General features: G+C 50.0%; 1 protein-coding gene across 11 annotated transcripts in view; it reads left to right on the top strand.

The window, feature by feature from the left end:
* Window positions 1-18,453, top strand: part of LPP (LIM domain containing preferred translocation partner in lipoma) — a 355,991-nt gene that overhangs the window by 15,588 nt on the left and 321,950 nt on the right. For 4 of the 11 annotated variants that reach the window (XM_075418090.1, XM_075418089.1, XM_075418092.1 and 1 more), the window contains exons 2-3: window positions 10,165-10,270; window positions 10,840-10,889. The gene's annotated coding sequence lies outside the window, so the exon portion shown is untranslated. Of the gene's footprint in view, window positions 1-10,164; window positions 10,271-10,839; window positions 10,890-16,022; window positions 17,028-18,453 lie in introns of those variants that run through there. The other 7 variants (XR_012763648.1, XR_012763649.1, XR_012763647.1 and 4 more) reach the window with 7 other exon arrangements.

The raw sequence follows: 18,453 nt of genomic DNA, 5'->3' as shown, positions 1-18,453 counted from the left end.
ATAATGCTCCTTACGGGGATGTGCCTAACCCGCTGTTGGGGGCTGGCGATGGCAGCCATGCCTGCTCGCCTGCAGTCCCCTCCTTTGCTTTGCTACTCTGGGTGTGAAAGCGAGTCGTGTTCGCTTTGCATGGGGAGCGTTCCCAAAGTTGCTGTGCTTGGCTGTGGGGCTTGCAAGGAGCAGCAAAGGGGCTGTATTTTCTTAATGTGCCTGTTTCACAGTATCTGGCTGTGCCCTTAGTAACAGTTTTGTTTTTTTTAATGCAGACTGAGTCCCCTGTTTTAATTGACTAAGGAAAAAGAACTTGAAGAGGGTATGAACCCATGACCTTGAGATAAATAGTTTCTTACAGAGTCCATCAGCCCCTAAGCCGCCCCCTCTTCTGAGAGTAACCTGGTTTAATCAAAGGTCAGAGTTTTTGTCGTCTTTGAGAGCCTCAGAAAATGAGGGCAACATGAACGAGCTCTCCGTGGTCCTCCATGACCGCAGTCATTCTTGGCCTGTCAAGTTCCCATTGAGCTAACTGTGCTTGTCCTCTGTTCCTGGATGATGACTCTCTTGACCTTCTCTGGTCTCTGTGAATGCTGATAGAGGCCTGGTGATCAAGTCAGCTGTGTTACTGGGGGTTGTAACTAGATACACGGTGGCTACGGGCAAATGGCTTATGCGAGGCTGCTGTGAGCCTCGCTGCGTGCGATGTGCAGATTTGCAGCCTTGATAGGACACGGTCTTCACTTGCCGGCTCTTCCCACACAGCCTCCCATACGTCTCCTGTTTCTAGCCTGAAGGGCATGTGTGGTATGTCACACCCTGCTGCATGGTCAGTCTTGGCAGGTGCTGACTTGTGCATGGCCACTGCTGTCTCAGATGTTGTGGTTGCTCACAGAGGTTGCCACTCATTTTGTTCTCTATGTTTCCTTCTTGGGTGGTGACCAGGTGTGTGGCTGTACCTCTTGTGACAAGCGCAGTATTAGTCTGTCTTTATCTTCCCTCCTCTCCTTCCTTCCTTCCTCCTGACTGCAGTCATTAATGCTTCTTGAGCCTGGCTGGTGGCTGGCGTGGAGCTGGTCTTGCTTGCATGTTGGATGCCGGCTTCCTTGATGTTGTGCCAAGTAAGTCTTTGAAAATATCAGCTGGCACGCCCTGGAGAGATCTTTGTCTCCGAAAGCTTCTGCAGTTCCTTTCTGTTTTTCGCCATCATTAAGTGAAAAAATAAAAACACTTGGCTTCAGGGCTGGTGACAAAATTCCTGCTGACAAGCTCAGTATGGTAGGGGAGGAGTAGGCGAGGACAGGTATGATGGTGGTGTTACACTGTTAGGTGCTCCTGTGAATCACACCAGCGAGGTGGAAGGAGGTTGCAGATGCCTTTCTTGGTCTCAAATGTTTCGTACATTCGGTGTGATGTTGCACCCACACACTTGTAGCTAATGTTACAAACAAATAGGCACCTACTCTTGGAAAACACAAGGCTGGGGTGCAGCAGGCTGGAGGATACCATGTGGCAAACTCTTGGGAAGAACACAGAGAACTAGTAACTACCAAAACTTTGTGCTGAGAAACCATCAGGTTCATGGGAACAAGTGTGATCTGTCAGTGTGGGTACTGATGAGGTCCAGTAAGGGTGCTGAGGAGGTTTGATTAATAACTTTGCTGTTCTGCAAACCAAAAGCTGCTTTCTTTCCACTGAGAAACAGGGACGCAGCTGAAGTAAACTGAATTATAAAGGTGCAGGATGCGGTTTTATAGTCACTGTTGGTGCTAGGCAAAAAATAAAGGAAATGCAGTGCAAGTCCAGTGTATAAACGTCTCCAGGTCATGATGAAATGGCACACAGGGGCTAAAGACTTGCTGTCCTTAATTTTTATGGAGAGGAAAGAAGTGGCAATATTTGTTCTTATTGTGCTGAAAGAAGTTACGTGATAAACTACAATCCCCTTTTACAGGCTCCTTTGGGGGAAGGAAATCCGCAGAATTCCCGTGGAAGTCTGCACAGCTGGTTCTCCTGCATAAGGTGATGGAGAGATGTCTGAGCTCTGCTGTCTTCACTTTGCTTGAGCCCAAGCCCCGCTGGGAGGACGGGAGCACATACAGGACTGGGTGTTGGGCAGACAGTGTGGCGGCTACATGCTTGCGTCCCCTGTCCCCACCGCTGTTGCCTCGGGGCAGAAGGTCCCTCCCTGACACGTGGGGGAAGCGCGCGGAGCCGTGCGTCCTTCCACGGGCAGGTACCAGGCCGCTGTGCTGAGGTGGACGGGTGTTTGGCAGCCATGCCGCAGGACGGTCCTCCTGAGCCGGGGCGTTCGGATGGCCCGTCCTTCCCATTGTCGTGCTGCCGGAGACCCTCTCCGTCCCCTTTCTTCTAGTTATTAGTGCTAGGATGAGGCTTGCACACCCCAGGGGTATTGACGATGAAGTTCGGGGTTCCTCTGGGGGAGAAGAGGGGCAGTGGCTCTGTCTGTGGTGGGATCTGGTGGCTCTGTGTGAAGGTGACAGCACGTGTGTGATGTCTTGCAGCGGAGCACCCTGGCCATCTTCCGTCCCCATCCCAGCCTGGGAGCGGGGCTCTGCGGTGGCAGGCTGGTTTCCACATCACAGGGAGGAAAAGTGTGAAGCACAGCCTGGAACACTGCCTCTGCGATTTTTTTTTTTTAGTATTTTATTTTATTATTTTTGTTTTATTATTCCTTTGGTGATAAGGGCCAAATTCAGTGAGAAGCCTCACTTCCAGCTGAAGTGGGGGTAGTTTAGGAACTAAACCAGCTTTTTGATGTATTTTGTGTATGTCTCCATCTCCATCTGTGCTGGAAGTAATGGTACTTTCTTGTTCAGAAGGCGGATGCATCCACAGATGTCTGCGGTCCTCCTAGTTTTGAAAAGTAGTAAGAGCAGTTATTAGGGCTTGTCAGAAATGCTCCAGAATTTTTTATCTATATTTGGTATAAATAGCTCCTCTCTCAAAATGGAGCTTTCTGCGGGAAGCATCAGCTTACAGCTCAGTTCTTGTTTTGAAAAGGCAAAAAAGTTTAGTGCTTTTTTTTTTTCCCTAATTCTTCTATTTCTGGTAGTAACAACATTTGTTGAAAACAAAAATTTTTTTTTGAAAAGCAGTCGGCGGTGAGGCTGCTCCGTTCACTGCTGGCTGATTGCCACTCTTCCACGTTAACCTGGGCCTCTCTGCCCCATCCCGGCTTTTTCTGGTTTTGAAGGAATATGCTTCCTCAGCCTCTCGATCCAGGTGTTTGGAAAGAGGCGCAGCTACCCTGAGAAACTTTTGTTTTTAATACAGGTGTCCTAGGCCCCTTGTTGCTCATACCATCTGAAGGTATTTGTTCCCAGGGTTAAACTGGGTTGCTATTAAGTGCTAAGAATGAAAGAAGATAGCTAATGCTCGGCCATCCTTGGAGATGGGTGGGCAAGGAGAGGACAGGCTTTCCTAAACCAGAGAGATTTGCTGGTGCTGTAGCTGATTGTGCTTTTTTAGACATCACAATGGATTACAAGTCTTTCACAAATACCTAGCCTGACCAAGTGGGCACGGGAGTGGGGAATCCAGTTGGCTGCCAGCGGAGGGCTACGAGGATGATGAGGGGACTGGAGCATCTCTTCTACGAGGAGAGGCTGAGGGAGCTGGGCTTGTTCAGCCTGAAGAAGAGAAGGCTGCGAGGGGACCTAGTAAATGTTTATAATTATCTCACGGGTGGGTGTCAGGAGGACGGGGCCAGGCTCTTTTCAGTGGTGCCCAGTGACAGGACAAGGGGAAACGGGCACAAACTGAAGCAGTGGAAGTTCCGTCTGAACATGAGGAAGAACTTCTTCCCTCTGAGGGTGACGGAGCACTGGAACAGGCTGCCCAGGGAGGTTGTGGAGTCTCCTTCTCTGGAGATATTCAAGACCCGCCTGGACAATGTCCTGTGCAGCCTGCTGTAGGTGACCCTGCTTCGGCAGGGGTGTTGGACTAGATGACCCACAGAGGTCGCTTCCAACCCCCGCCATTCTGTGATTCTGTGATTTGTTGCTGTTTTCAAATGGTCTGGCCAAAACTGGATAGAACGGAAGCCTTGAACACAGACTGTCTGGTCGTGTAGGCTGTAAGTTTTAAAAGTTTCATTTACAAGTGGCTTTAAGAAGAGCGGTAAGGGAGCCCACCATGGTGACAAGGGTTTCGTTGTGGTGGCACATGAGCAAGCCTGGGAGAAGGTGGACTATGTCCACAAGTTTGGGCGATTTAAAACCGAGATGGATAGAGCAACATCATCCTTTATAATAAAACTTACCTTCTGACCATTTTCATTGCTGTTATCCTTAGTGGCACTGTTAGACTTGAACAAATGTGTACCAAAATACCATGTTGCCCTGGGAGATTTCAGCCTAAAGGTGGATGCGGAGGACCCTGGGCTGGGAGGGGGGAAAGCCGGGTGCCCTCCTGACCTCCGCGCCTTGGAGCACAGTGCTTCTCCTCTGCTCCCTTGTGCTCATGGTCACTGTGGGTCTGTTTTTCTTGACCAAGCATCCTGGGAGACATGGGAGGCGTGTTAGGGCAGCATTTTGCCGGCGCTGCCTGGTGCACATGGCCTTTCCTCGGGGGGGGGGGGGGGGGGGAAATGACAGTTTTTTGGATTTGAATTGTAAAACATTATCCTTTGTTTGAAACCCAGGCTCTGTGGTGCTCTGATACTGCATGAGAACTTGAAAGCGAGATCAATTATCCTTCTTTGATCAAGAAGCCGGGGTGCATTCGAGTGAGAAAGTGAAACTGCCCCCCTCTCGCTCAAGGTCTCTCCAACCAGGCTTGGTGAAATGCAGACAGCAAACGGTGGGAGGAAAAAAGAAAAAGGAAGAAAAAAAATCAATGAGCCTGTTTTGAAAATCTACCACTTCCAGTAGACTGAGGGAGTGCAAACAGCATGAGGCCAGTGGTCTGTGCTTGAAAACACGGGGTCCAATCCTGGTGTCAATTACAGATGCGTAAATCACAGGCAACGCTGCTGGCAGCAGCGGGGAGCTGCTGAAAGGTCACTCCAGCATAGGACCCACAGGGTTTCTGGCACAGGCGTGCTGATTCCTCTTGTTCCTTAGCCACCCTGCTTTTCTAGCTGTCCTTGTGCATTTAAAATAACAGGGGTGCAACATGGCTGATCCTCAGCCATCACCCGGTGGCTCTGGCTGAGAGCCAGTGGGGTGGCTCCTGGCCATTGGGAGCTGTAGGTAGGGCTGTCTTGCAGCTTCCTCAGCCACTGCTTAAATTTGTCCTGCCCCAAATGATTTTTTTTCATTCGTTACAATACAGCAGTCTCCATCCGGGAAAGCTGGATGCAATCCTTTCAGTACAGGCTGGATGCCATCCCTTCAGTGCTGCTGTGCCACTGGAGGAGTCTCTCCTCCTTCTTCCCCCTTCTCTCTTGCTTCTTTTTTTCCTGTTATTTAGCCTCATTTTGTGAACCGCAGGACAAACCTGAAATTTCAGTGTGGCAGCAAAGATAAAAACGAGTCCCCTGGCCCCGAAGCCACTGCAGCAGGACCCCAGGGCTCCCGAGGGGCGATGCTTTAACGCAGCGTGCGGGGGCTGCCGGGGAGTTTGCTCCTTTGTGGGAGCTAATTTTCCCCATCGGAGATGACGGTCCGTGCTGTGGCCGGCATCAGCCTTCCTCCAGCGCAAGGGCCAGGCCAGGAGTTCGGAAGCGATAAGTCCCGTTACTGCCAATTTTGACACATGGGGTTGCGGCGGATTTAAAAGCAGCTCCGTGCCGAGTGCGATAAAGGAGGGGTGGCGCTTCCTTGCGGATCGAAACTCGCCGTTCACAGAGTCGCTGCTTCGCACCGACGCGGAGTCTGGCCTCCCCGCAGGCAGCAGCCCGGTGTATTGGCTGTTGCTGGTTGTACTGATGGCTCTCTGAGCAGGTGCCGCTGCTGGCAGCAGAGCGGAGGAAACATGCCTCCAGCTTTTGTTATCTAGCGTGATCTTTTGATTAGATAACTTCAGCGTACTTTTGAATCGAGCAGTTGAATTTTAATAACAGAAACCTGAGAAGCAAACATGGAAAGCTGTTAGTCAGGGCCAGATCCTGCAGGCATTGATGTCCTGGGACAGCGAGATCAGTCCGTGTCTCTGGGTGGTTGTGTTTAGGTGTAAAGCTACCCGTGCATATAAGCTGAATTTTAAGTCGGGTTTGGACTCTGAATTGAGGTTTGCATATAAGGGGTCTGGTTTTCCAATGTCTGAGGAGATGGACACCTCAGATGGCTCTCTCGGCGGTGGCCGGGACGGCTGACGATCAGGGCTCCCACAGCGGAGGAGATAATGTGAGATTTCCCAGTTTGGGAACTTTGGCCAGCAAATAACAACTATATTGGCACAGCGTGGGAAGGACATAAAAATGCATATGTCAGAACAGAGCAGGCTTTTAAGTGTTTTTCATTTAAAATGAAAAGGTCAGACTGAATGGGGTTGCCATCTGGGGACCTGTACGTGCACCTGCCAATCATACGGGAGGGGACCCCTGTCAGTTTGTACTGATGGCTGACTTGCTGGGAGCTTGTCTGTGCTTAAAAATTGATGACTGGAACGGTTAAAATGACAATTTTGCTCGTGGCGGTCAGGCTGAGCCATCTGCTCCATGTAGGAAGGGGAACAAAGGATCCCAGCACAAGCACGCTTTATCCCAGTTTAAGTAGTGATCATGCTTGGGCTTCTACAAGTACAGCCATACCCATTTAAAAAAAAAAAAAAAATTAAGCTCTGAATATTGGTGACACTTTCAGGTGTAAAGGAGATTTAAAAGCGAATGCAACTTTTGAACAGTCAGGAAACCAGACGCCATTCAGCCAGGCTCTTCTGTGGGAAGTGTAGTTAGCACTTGCTGAAATTATTTTCATGTGTAGGATTTTTCTTTTAAAGGGGTTGGGGAGTCTGGGTACTTCAATTTCTAAGTGACCACTATAAAGTTATGCTAGGGATGCCTGCTTTTCTGAAAGAGCTGGCTGCACTTCTCTGAAACTTGGAATTCTTGCAGAGGCTTTAAGATGTCCATTTCTGAAAAACCCGAACGATGTGAGAACAGTCGAACCGTAACAGAGGATTAATGTTTAAATTCAGGCATTGTAAACTACTGCTTTTAGATTTAGGTCTGCAAACAGGAAACCTTGCTTTCTGTACTCCATTTGTGTGTCAAATTTCTATTTCTTTTTCTTTTTGCTTGAGAAATGTTGATTCTTATTGTCGATAATACAGCATCAGTATTACCAGCCGGTGAGTGAACGGGCTGTTTCTGATCATCACGTCTTTAAGGATTTGAGAGTTTGTAGATCTCAGCCTCTCACCTTATTTTCCTTTCAGCTTGGGGTGGCTTTTTAACTTCTAATCACATTTTTGGCCTTTTATGAACTGTACTTTGATTTTTAACTAGTTGGAGAAAACAAATGAAGAAACTCTTTTGCAAAAGATGTGCTCTCTTGGTAAATCGTGTTCCAGTAGCTTGTTCACAGACTCTACTTAAGGCTTTGACTCTGATAGCAGATTCCTGCTGCTTGGGCATTTGCTTGAAATTACTTTTAAATGATAAATTGCCTGTTGAGGTGGTGCATTAAAATAAGTGCTCTGTATTGTGCTAAGCATAAAAATGAAGATGCGGGTGTGCACGCGTAGGTGTGTACAGACTCCGAAGTCTTGGCTGCTGTAGCTGGTGATCTGGAGGCACGAGAGTCGTACTGAGTTATGCCAGATGGGAGCTTGACAGTGTAAAGCTGTCTTACCAAAGAGGCTTCCCTGCTGTTATCTCTTGCAGGACTGCGATAGAAAGCTGGGATTTCTTGTTGCGAGATGAAAATCAGAATTAGCTGTGCACAGATCACTGAGCATCTGTTGTGGTGGCTCTGAACTAGGAGGACCTCAGTTTCATAGTGCTAGAAGCCTGCCTGTTGTTACTATTTCTGTTGTGAAAGCGCCTGGATATTCCCCATAAAGGTTACTGGGGGAATGTATGAAACTCGGAGGTGGCTCCTTAGGGACAGTCCTTGCATGCATTTCTCCAGGGACTTCAGCAGGGGAAAGACTTGTGCTGGAGTCAATGGCGGTGATTTGGGTATTCTGTACTGTGCAGACCTGGACCGACTTTTGCAGCCTTCTGCTAGAGAAACGGTCACAAATGGAGTTGTTGGAGAGACTGGCTCGGGTGGATATTGCTGTGACCATCCAGGCTGTCCCTGTCCTGCCCAGCTGTGGATGTGTGGCTAGGAGGGAGTGTGTGTGCAGACGACAGTGGGTTGCTGCTGGAGGGGGTGGTTTCACAGAATGCTACAGCTGGGTGGCTTGGGGAGGGCATGTAGACCCCTGCTCACCTTGCTGCAGGAACCCCTGTCACAAGGTGATGAGCACAGCCAGTGTGGAAGTATGTCCAGGCAGATGCGGTTCAACTAGCCAAGTCTGCTGAGTCCCGTAACTGATCTTGTAAGCATTTCTTGAGTTAAACCTGGTGAAAGACAGGCCTGAGCCACGATCTTTTGAACACAGGTTGGGTCCCAAGAAATATTGTCTTACCTGGAGCTCCCAGAGGTGCTGTTGTGGGTTTGAACTGAAACGGTGTTGGAACCAGACAGGAATGTTGTTGTCTTCTGCCTTTGCAGATAAGACTGAAGGGCATTTTGCCAGGAGCCTGTGGGAAGGACCTAAATTGTATATAACTCTACATCATTTTAAAATGAAAAGTAAACATGCAGAACCATAATATTTGCTTGTACTTGTCTCCTCCTTGATGGATGGAGAGAAATTGCTCCTTGGCTGAGTTCACCAGCAATAAAACCCTGCAGTCACTCATCGTCATCCCAAGTCTTCAGTGAATGGGAAAGGCCATTGCGATCTCTGGTTGAATTTGTTGTCATCACACCTCAGGGGAGTTCTGAGGGTCCTGGGGACTTGTGTACCTGCCCAGCCCTGTGGGGAGTCAGGGCTGGATGCCACTGCAGGGGCTGTGGGACTGAGCGAGGAAGGTGCCTCCTGGGTCGGGGTGGACCTCAGCATGTTGTGGTCTTGGTGCAATGGAGATCTACCACTGCTTGGGAGAGGCAAGAGTCTCGTCGCTCTCCTGGCTGTTGTAGCATCAAACATGGCGTGGGGGATGCAAGGTGCTAGCAGGGCCAGGCAGCCGTCCCACTGGTTGGCAGGGAAGAGAGACCTGGACTGTGACCCACCAGCACTCTTTTGCATTTTGCTGTGTGTTGGTTGTAGACTTATGGGCTCACATGCACCCTCATGAACAGCACAGGTAGAACAAACGCAAGCTTGAACTGAGCATTTCCATCGTTACAGCAGCAAATAGCAGTAGCTTTCTCTACTGAGTGGCGATGACAAGGCAAGCCAGTGCTTGTCATGAGCAGAGATAGGGCTGTCAGGGCGACCAGGACGTGGCTGGGATGGGATGCTGGTGGAGGCAGGAAGGAGTGTGCGATTCAGATGCCGCCTATCTCCATGGGATGCACCCGGTGGTGTGTCCTAGCCATGCCATGTGCGAGAAGGTGGCCATGCAGCCTGGCTGGCCTCTCTGCTCTGCCTTCATCTTCTGCAGAGGGGAAAAATAGCACTGAGTTGGTCACTTCAAGAAGGGGTCGCATCTGCTTTGCAGCTACAGGAAAGGGTGAAGCAGTCCCTGATGGGAGCTGGGCAGAGCTCCTCAGAGAAAAGGCTCTCCTGAGGTGGAGGACAGGTGAACTGGATGGTGGTGTAGCTCTGCTTGTGGTAGTGGTAAGACCCATAAACTTCAAACTGAATTAAATGATGCCTCCTAGCTCCCTCACTGTGCCCAAGGTCACAGAGATGAGTGATGGATTCACCCTGTTCTCTTATTTTATGCCTCATTTTATGTCTGTCTTTCTCCCCCTTATTGGAGGCATTAAGAGCAGTGAAGGAGCTGTGGCTTGAGGAGGTGCGAGTTTTTGGCCAAGCTATGGCAGCTGAGAGCTGGTGCTGGTCATTCGCCCAGTTTGAGGTGGTGATGCTGGCTTTTAGGGGGTGCTGAAAGGAGTCCAGGAGTATGGAAGCTTCTGCCTAAGAAAGCTGGGGAGGAAAATGCTGGGTTTCCCAGAAGTTGTGTGGGTTAAACTGCAAGTTTTGGAGATGAGCTGTCAGGAGGCCCGTCCGGTGTGTATCACACAAGTGTCTCTCTCTTTGCAGGGCTGGGAAAGAAACCCAAAGTCGTGACGCCGGCAGAGCCCTGCGTGTCTCCAAAAGCCCCACTCTGAGTTCATCCCACCAGCAAGGTTGTGCAGCGTGAGAACTGGTACGTAAACGTGTTTCACAGGCACGAGGGGCAACTTCTCAGAAGGATCTGTGGCTTTTCTGACAGTGGTACCTTGTTTGTGGCTCTTTGCAGAAAAAGAATGTCCTCTCCAAATAGAGTGTGGAGGGGGGGTGGGATTACTGGAAAATACAAGACAAACTGGTGGTTCCCTGGTGGTGCTGGCACCCAGAGGCTCAGCAGCAAGAAGCTGCGAGTGTTCAGAATTCATCCCAGAGTATGGTGCTGAGGCTTTAGATGTGCTCTGTTGAGTAGCGTGTTGCGTGACAGCACACACAGATAGGTGATATGGGGGGTAATGACAGATGCACACGTGAGAAATGCATATACATACATGAATGTACACACGCGGTACAAATCCAGGCACATGGAAACAAAGATATGCAGTGCATACATAGTGCGTACTATATGGTGACGTATGAGAGCTTGGGGGTGTATATACCAAATGTCTGTATACACTATATATGGTGATAAAAGAATGCATATGCATTCATGTTCTCTCTTTTTTTTTTTTTTTTTTTCTTTTCTGTCTCTTCTGTCTCTCTGTGGAGCTGTTGCAAAACTACCAGATTCAACCTCCTGGGGAGCCTTTCTGGCCAAGGTTTTACAAGCTAGCACCTGCTTTGCCTGCCTGACTTCTTTCTATATTTATTCCTCTGCACCCGCTTTTTGCCTTGCCTGCAAAGTGGGCCTGTCGCAAACATTTGTGCTAACTTCTGGCCGCACAGGACTTCAGCTTGCAAGTCCTAAGTCTGCTTTTGTGCACGTTGGGGGAGGAGACGTATGTGTGCATAGTTGTGCATGTGTGTGTGTGAGCATCCCTGGTCCTTGCTTGTCTGCATCATGTGGTCTGCGTCCCTATTCCTGCAGTCTCTGTGTTATGCATGCCACGCAAGCTGTGCTCTCTAACCCCTTCAAGACATTTTTATGAATCAAATAGTCTCAGCTGTCCTGCTTATGTAATGTCATTTAGATGAAATTAGCCACGCCTGACCTGGTGTCTGATTGATCACCATTTGTATTGCTGTGCAGGAGCTTTGAACTGGATTTTATTCCCAGGCCCCCAAGCTTTTACTTCCCAGGGTTAGGACTGGCAAGGAAAGGGACTGGTGGTGCGATGTGTCAGGGAGCCCCTGGTTAGGCTGTGGTTGGACGTGGATGTGTCCATCTCTCTGGTTTCTCTCCTCTCTGTTGTTTCGGGTGCAAGTTGCTGTAAAGCAGAGGCACTGAACACCAACTCGTGCTTGGGTATCGCTGTTCAAAGTGAGCACAGTACCAAGGGAAAGGGTGTAATGCAGTTTCAGCTGGGAATCTGAGGGGAAATCCTAATGCTGTCCTGGGGAACATGAAGCTGGGGGAATAGCCGCATTGTGGGTCTCCTGTCAGCAAATGCTGCTCGGAGGAGGCACGTGCTCATTCCTGGTCCGATGGGTACAGCTTGCGCTTATTGAAAAGCAGCGCTGGGCTGCCTGCCAGGCGCCGGGAACCGGCTTGTCCTCGTGCGCTCAGGTCCCTGCGCTCCCAGCCCCTCGAACAGCTATCTTCGTTTCTGGCACGGGAGTCCCGCTAAGCTCACAAAGCCGTGAGTCCCAGATTTCAACCCAGGAGCCCTCAAACGTACCCTGCGTGACCCCTGTGCAGCGCAAAGGCAGAGGCAGCGTGAGCAGCCCGCGTTCCCCCGGCTTTCGTTTCCCTGTCCCCGCTCCGTGTGCCACTGCAGCCTGCATTCCTCTCTGGTTCGGTAAGCCCTTTGCCTCTCGAGCTGACACAGCTAATATTTCCTCCGCTGGCAGGGCAGGCGAGGTAATGGCGTTTAACTGTGAAGGAGAACCTCGAACTCTCCGTGCTGTGGGAGCCTGGAGCAGTAAGGGCTGGTGCACACCTGGGACAGGCTTTCTGCTGGTCCAGGTGTTCCTCCTCCATGCTTATGTTCCCTTCCTTGACTTGACTTGTTCACTACTTCATCCTGCCATTCCTCCTTGCAAAAAGCAATACCTTGAGAATTGTCTTCTGCAAGGGGCTGGAAAACTGAGTCAGAGTTTGTAAAACCTGCACCTACCTGAGCCTTCTTACCCTGATTTTGGAGCGTCTTCTACCGTGGTCACTACAGCGCTCAGAACATCGCCATTTCTGACCATGCAGAATGCTCCTAGTGTCCATGCTGCTGGCTGGGGCGAATGGCTCTGGGGGAGGTTTTAGTGGGTTTTTAGAAAAACAATTGGTCAGTGGCCCACCGAGAGCTAGTCCCAGCCTGCACTGCATCGACGTTACCCTGGTGTACCACTTAGTGCCACCTGGACCGCTGGCTCTTTAAAGCTGCCTTTGTAACTACCAGTGTAACGGACATGCGCTGGCCCTGCCCGGCAAGGTTTGTTTTTTGCAGTGGTAGCGATGGATCACGAAGTTAAATGTGGTTCTTATTCAAGGAGGCAGAAAGCTTTGTTTTCTTCTAAAGCAAAGGTTTACGTGTTTTCTGTCACCTATGATATCGGGCTACACTCATGCTGCCACGTGCCCCTGACCTCTGCCTGCTTACTGGAGGTACAGCCTCTGTCACTGCAGGATTTTGACTCCTCCCGATGCCTCCGGTACCAGTGAAAGCCAGATGTATTATAATGTCGCTTTTTTTACAGTTTGTTTTGGCCATACATGGGCAGAGTCAGCTCTGGAATTCCTTCCCTATAAATTCAATAGCATCTTGTGGGTGGTGCTGGGGAATCACTCTGGTCTGGTTGGATCGCCTGGGCAGCCTGTTCTCCTTGAAAACGTCCTGATTTGCACATTCCTGAGAGGCTGCCTGCTCCGGGAGCCGATGGCTGCAGCTGCCAGGAGGCTCTTGTCCTGTGCTGGCAGGCGTAGTCACCTCCCTGCTGCCTGCGGGTCGGCTGTTGCCACCAAGGAGCGATGCCCATGTCAGGCAGGCTCTGCAGGGACAATTGTGCCCTTTAAGAGTAACTGTTCTGCCTCCTAAATTTGCTGTATGCGCTTGAGCATTGACCCTCAAGCCCCTCTGTCAGAGGTGGGGAGGCTGGGTGCTCCCCTGCTCCCACCTGCCGTGGGATGATGCTGTGTTGTGTGTCCCGGCAAGGATCGAGGGGTGCTGCCATCCTGGGGCTCCTTGTTCCTGCAGGGAGATCTTGCCCTGTCCAAGCAGCATGTTCCTTTCCACAGAGCTGTGGTTTTTTTTGATTCTGCTTCATGAAAGGAAATACCTGCTTTTTGCAAAGCACCAGCTAGGTGAGCCGGCCGGGGAATCTTTCCCTGCCCCGGGTGAGCAGCCAGTATGGGACCCGGCAGCAGGACCTCTCTAGTGGGGCTGATGGCTGAGCCTTATGTTTTGTGGTGCCGAGCTGGTGTCACCATAAACACAGCCTGGATTTGCCTATTTGCTTTCAAAGAGCACTCCAGAAAAAAGCTCTAGGAAGTTTTCCCCTCAAATTGATGGATGAGAGGGAGGTTTGCTGTAGGGGGCAAGGGGCAACGGCTCCTAGCACTGCTCCCATTGCATCTCCCTGTGCATCCCTGTGAGGGGACAGAGATGTGGTGTCACCCATTGGATAGCCAGGAACTTCCAAAACTTAGGTCAAGATGGCGACGCATGGCCCCACGTCCAGGCTGTGCGTGGGTCAGCGACAGCGATGTGCTCAGCTCAGGCTCCAGAAGGGCAAGTCATCCCAGTGCCAAAGCCAGGGAGAGAAGAGTGATTTTTTTTTTTTTTTTTTTTTTTTTGACATCCTTTGGAGTTTTGATCTCCATATTTGGAAATGTTTACCCATTGCTCTGATCTATTGCAAGGGAGGGGAGGTGACTCAGGGTCTGGTGGAAGCAGGATTTGAATTCCTGTAGTAAGGTTCCCCCCCTCTACCCCCCCTTTCTTGTTTTGGAAGCTTGTTGTGGTCAGTTTTCAGTTCTCTCTCACTCCTGGACCTTGTTCCAAATTTGATCTGCTCGAGGGGGAAACATGTTAGTGAAGGAGCTTGCCTGGATGCTGGTAAGTGCATCATTGCTGCTTTAGCAAACAACTTGGGATTCTTTTTTTGTTTTATTTAGTCAGATGAATTGCATCAAAATGTGTGTGTTGCTGGTGGAGGCAGGCATGTGGATCGCCAGTCAACAGCAAGGGACCCAGTGAAACCTTCTGTAGCAGGGAAGGTTAGCTTTGTGGGTTGGTCTCAAAGGTGGTATGTTTCTTCAGGCCTAGGTATAAAGATAATTTAAGCCAGCTCCCATTCAGTCGTGCTTTTCTGCTTAGTTTCACTCGTTAATGCAGCAAGGCAGCAGAGCACTGTAGAGTTAAATGAGTGTACAAGCATGTGGTCAGCGAGTAAAATACAGCTTAAGGATGATTTCTGTCTCCTAAGCAGAAGTGTGTGTTAAAAAGGCTGCATAATGTACGGAGAGATTTCTCTAAATGTTAATGTTTAACTCTGTTTGGTTAGGGACCTGAAGAAGCTTCGCTGCTGTAACTAGATGAAAGTTCAGTATCTGGTTTTTCCTGTTATTCTTTATTTTTCCTTAGTGTGAAGTTTTTAATCTGTCTGATATCGCAGCTGGCTGCTTCTCTTTTTTTTTTCTTTTTTTTCCCCCCTTTCCTTTCTCTTTCCTGAAAGGAAACTGCTGTTTGCCCAGTCAGTCAGGGCTGTGGGGGGACCTGGAAGATGCTCTGCTTCCTGTTTGATTCATGGCAGCTAAAACCGTGCTGAGGAATCTGGAGCAGAGATCCACCGTCCCGCATTCCTCATGTCATTTGGAGCATGTAACACGTATAGAGTGCTTTTAATGCTGCTCCGGGGGTTGCGTGGCAGCCGGTCCCATGCCTTGGACAGAAAGCGCTGCACTTTGCCCTTTTACGTGGGAAGGGGCGTTGGTGAAACACGGTTTGTAGTTCCTACTGCTGGTTAGTGATGCCTGTATCTTCTCGGCTAACTGGTGTTTTTAGGCTGGTTCAAACCTGTTGTTATCATACTCTCTCTCTTTTAAATTTAAGACCTTTCTTAGAAAACTAAATCTCATGTTGGTTTTCTTTTTCCCTTTTAAATAGGGATTAATGCTGAGTGGGAAGTTTGGGTTTTCCAGAGATGTGCATTTGCAGTAGGTTCTTGAGGTGCGAAACTGGCTTGATTGTTCTGGGAAGGGAAAGATGCTTGGCTCAGTTTGCACGAGGACGGGATGTGAGCTGAAAAGCACTCGGCCACCAAAGGTGAGGAAGGGACTGCTGGAGCTTATGCCTGCTGGTGGGACGTGTTGGGAGTTTGCAGACTTCAGCTGCATTTTAATCCTTGTTGTTTCAACAAGCTACTTGGATTACTGCAGCGTTTGGGGTCAGGGCCCCGCGGAGCTGGGCTTGGTACCAGTACAAAGGAAAGAACGGCTGTCCTCGAGAGCGTACAGCCTGAACGGGCAGTGTGGGTGATGGCTGGAGAACAGGGTGCTGGGGTGGCGAGTGGAGCTGTAGCCGTGAAGCCTCAGCCCGGCGGCTGGCCCAGGAGCCCCCCGTGCTCTGCCGTGCGTGGTGCTGCCAAGCCGTGGAGGGCAGCGAGCCGGCGGTCCATGTCGCTCCGTGTTCTGTGCTTCGCCTCTGCACGCGTGGCCGGCGATGCCCCCTCCCTGCACCAAGCTTCCCTGCTTGGCCATGCCCTGGATGGCCCCTGCTGCTGTTGCACTTGGATGTAATGTGTCCAGGCTTTGCCAGCTGCTTGTGGCCTCATGGTTTGTCCCCTTTCCCGCTCGCCAGGACAGGCTGCTTGTTGGAAGACAAGGATGAGCAGTGCCCGGGTGCCATAACCTGGGGCTCTGGGCAGTGCTGCTCAGGGGAAGCACTGTTAATCTTCACGTGCCTGTCCTCCTTGGTGCAGCATCTCATCGCCGAGAGGACGTGACGTGAGAGCTGGATGGACTGTGAAGGATGAGCTCCCCACGTACCATCTGTGTCCCTCCAGATGGGTGCTGGGCAGGGCTGGGGGAGCTCTGGACGATGGAGGATGCCCGCGGCTGGGACTGCAGGCTGCCAGGGCTCTCCATCTGGTATTTCTCCAGGACCTGAGCAGATCCAGTGATCACTGATGCTAACCAGCATCCACAGCGGATTTTCTTCTGCTCCAGGAACAGAGCCATTAAGGGCTGACCTGTAAATTAATACAGCTGTCTGAAGACTTTTCCTCCTGCAGCCTGGCACCCTGTAAACACTTGAGTCTGAGAAGCTTTCCATGGGGCTGGACCTCAAGCGTGCTCAGAGCTCCACGCCTGCCTTTCTTAAGATGATGTATTAAAAGCAGAGGATTTGCTTTAGCTCCCATGTAAGGAGGATTGGTTGGCAGCCCATCCTTCATCCCGACTGTTTCACAGATCGATCCAGAGCTGGCACTGCAGAGGACGTGGTGAAGTGGTGACACTGTCACTGTGTCACTCGAGTGCTGTGAGGGGACATAGCGTGTGCCAAGGGCTGGGTGTACGTGCCCCACAGCAGGTAAGAGAAGCTGCCCCAGGTAACATGGGGCTAGCACGTGTGGGCATGGAAGGGACGAAGACGAGACAAGGTCAGGAGCGTAGGTGGCTCTACACATCTGATGCTTTGCGTTTCTGTAGACAAAGGTTTCGGAGACACTCTGAATGGTGCCCGCAGGCTGGGAAAGCTGCATTGTCCTGGTGTGCCGGTGTAGAAACTGAGGCAGCCTCGTGCCGAGCCATAAAGGTGAAACCCATCTCACTCTAATAAAGTCATACTTTTCTGATCACGAAATATTTCTGCGTTGGTTGCTTAAAGGTAAACCACGTTGTATTGGGTATTTCATAAAATGGATACATATTGCTGGTGTGTGGCATGATCCCAACACATACTGTTACTTCAGGAGTTTCCAGATGGCACCTTACCTAATCGTACCACTGCTCCTTCCTAGGATCTGAGCAGAGTGCAGGCTTTTGGAGATGTCTGTTGTTATTAGCTTTATAATACACATTCTTGTGTAACAGCTGTTGCAGGCAGCAGGAGGTCTTACTTGCAACCCAATTCTTCAGTCAGCTTGGGGGGGGGGGTGGGGGGTGGGAGGATTTGCTCCTGTGAACCAGGTATTTGCTTTTGGGATGAGATCTCCCAAATGAGAAGAACTTGTTTGCCTCCAGTGAGCGTGTTGGTTCAAGGACTGGCATGCCTGGGGGGAGGAAACAGGCTCTTGTTGCTTTACCACCACGTCCTAACAGTTAACTGTGGGTAAGGCTCTCCAGTTGCTTACTGCTTGACATCAGAGGGGTGACTACGTTTTGAAGAAACATTAGATTTCGAAAGCCTGGCTGCCTGTGGTGGGGAAGAAAGGAGTCCTTGTGCTGTGCTGTCTCACACCCCTACTGCAAAAATATAACAGGGACGAGTTCCAGTGAAACTGCCCATTTTTGCAGCCACCTCCCTCCTACATCCTTGTTCGTCAGGCAAATCCCTCTTAACTCCGTTAGCTGTTCCCCCTTCCTCCCTGAAAAGTCATTATCATCCCTTGAAATTAAGGAAAAGGCAGGAGGAGGGAATAAATGGATGTTAAGAAGTAGAAAACAATCAATTAAATAGTACATAGCATGTAATTTTCCTTGGAAACTTACCATGAAATTGAGGAGCACTTTAACAACTAGTAATTTAAATTGCATTTGAACACTGCTAATGGGTTGTTTGCATGGGAATTTTGGTCATTTCACAGCAGGTCGTTCTCTTTAGTACCCCTTCATTCAGTTAAAAAAAAACAAAAAACAAAAAAACAAAACAAAAAAAAAACCCCACAACAAATCTCATAGTGAGGAAGATGCTGTAGACAACTGGTCCAACTGTTGCTAGTAAAAGGTGGTACCATGGAAATTTTGCAAGGTCCTGTTACATTCAGAGCCATTTACGTCCTTAGCATCAGTGTTAAATTCATGGGAATTTGCTTTTTATCTAAAAAAGCTTGTTATTGCTAAAAGGTAGCAAAATAACTTTATCCCCATTGCACTCAGAAGCATGATGGAGGCGGGGGGGCTGAACACGCTCCTCCAGGCTCACGAGGTTGGGGTTTGCAGCCATGGGACTGAGGTGGGAATGCAGCCCGCAGCTCTGTCTGTATCACCTCGAACGAATCGGAACAGTGCTTTGGGATCTGATCCTGGCTCGCTCCTTCCGAAAAGGAACAACAGGGAGGTGCTGATCA

The sequence above is a fragment of the Opisthocomus hoazin genome, chromosome 4 (genome assembly GCF_030867145.1).
Source record: "Opisthocomus hoazin isolate bOpiHoa1 chromosome 4, bOpiHoa1.hap1, whole genome shotgun sequence".
Classification (NCBI taxonomy): domain Eukaryota; kingdom Metazoa; phylum Chordata; class Aves; order Opisthocomiformes; family Opisthocomidae; genus Opisthocomus; species Opisthocomus hoazin.
Note: the sequence above shows the minus strand (reverse complement) of the source record. Positions and strands in the feature narration are given on the sequence as shown.